The 1649-nt window shown below is 28.7% G+C and overlaps 1 protein-coding gene across 1 annotated transcript in view; it reads left to right on the top strand.

Annotated features, from left to right (window-relative positions):
• Positions 1–1649, top strand: part of LOC106682328 (RNA-binding protein Raly) — a gene marked incomplete at its 5' end in the record, with an annotated part of 423435 nt that overhangs the window by 351612 nt on the left and 70174 nt on the right.

The raw sequence follows: 1649 nt of genomic DNA, 5'->3' as shown, positions 1-1649 counted from the left end.
TCTCTACGTGACAAACGAATCTAACAGAAATTAAAATATATTTAATTATATTTCAACATTACTTAGCAATTGATTAAAATCAATAAAATTAAAATCAGTGAGCATCCAAAAGATTTTTTTTATATGTAGTATTTTGATAAAATTTCTGTATAATTATGTTTTATAGATAATGTATCTAATCGTTAAATGTATTTTATTGAATATTACTATTGATAAATAAGCTCATCAGTATAAATTTTTTAATTACTTACTTGAATTGTCCTGAATAAATTTTAATTATTTTAAATAAGCGAAGCTAATTTTTTAAAAAAAACAACAAACTGTAAGTTTTTAAACCTGAATCGTTAAAATTTATATGTGAATTATAATATACAATACAGTATTTCGAAACTAGGAGTGAAGCAAATGTTTTTATTATTAATATTAGTTATTGATAACTTTTTTGTCTCGATTATAGCATACATTATATAAAATTATTATATTTTATTAAACTGGATTTAGTGACTGACACAATCTTCCTTATTAAAATACAATAATTTATTTCATATCATCAGCAACGTTTCGGGAGATTTCCCCCATCTATCTGTTTTGGGCCAAATCTGCAACAAATGGGATGTTAAGGTCTTTGTAGATGAGTTTATTTGTAACGTAATAAGGAGCATCAAGGATTTTAAATTGTAAGGATTGGATTCGGGAGGAATTTGATGGTTTGGTAGAGCCCAGAGCTCAACTCCATATGTCCAAATTGGTCTGATTATCTTAGTGTATAATAATTTTTTTTAGTGTATGGGAAGTTTAGAGAGTTTGTCAAGTAGGTGTTGTAGCAATTGAAATCTACGAGCAGTTTCTTGTATGTGGATTCCAAGTAAGTCTCTTGTCAAGATGGAGTCCTAAGTACCGAATCTGTTAAACAGCCGTTGGTTTAAGTATAAAATTAAACAATTTTTTAATACTATTCTGATAAATCCTACTAATAAAGCTTATAATTTTTGGTTGATTGTGATTTCCAGAGTACAATATGGTACGGGAAATCTGGATAGAGTGACTCCTTTATCGGTGATACTCCCAAAAAAATATGTATTTTAGGGTAAATTGTCTCAGAGATTTTTTTTTATGCAGGTGCAAGCCATACTTTTTTTCCCGGATCAATTTCTATTATATAATATCATAAGCTACTGCCACAGTAATATTCTAGTCTTAAAACAGCTAAACATTATTATTTTAAATAAACCACCCAAGTTTCACCCTAATACCTATCCGCATTCATGATTTCTAACATCCGGCAGCATGTGAATGGAAAATGTTCTTCGTCAGGCTACATTTTGTAAAAGGATATTAATACTAGTTTTCCTTGTAACCTTATAACTCTTTTAAGATAGTAAAAAATAGTATAGGAGATATTGGCTTTAGGGTGAAACTAATTTTCACAAAGATGGAGTTTTAATTTCTTAGTTCGTCGTTGGTGTCTTTGAAAATAAAATAAAAATGTATTCGACTAGTCACAACTTATTCTCTCTCACCCCTTTTAATATTTTCTATTATCGGACTAATCAGTATGCTGTGTATTAGCAACTCAATACATGCGAGCAGCCGATTTTTTAGAGTTCCTTCTCAAAGTATTTCTACCTATTGAGTTCAAAATTAATGAA

The sequence above is a fragment of the Halyomorpha halys genome, unplaced genomic scaffold (genome assembly GCF_000696795.3).
Source record: "Halyomorpha halys isolate HHAL.00 unplaced genomic scaffold, Hhal_1.1 Scaffold23.1, whole genome shotgun sequence".
NCBI lineage: Eukaryota > Metazoa > Arthropoda > Insecta > Hemiptera > Pentatomidae > Halyomorpha > Halyomorpha halys.
Note: the sequence above shows the minus strand (reverse complement) of the source record. Positions and strands in the feature narration are given on the sequence as shown.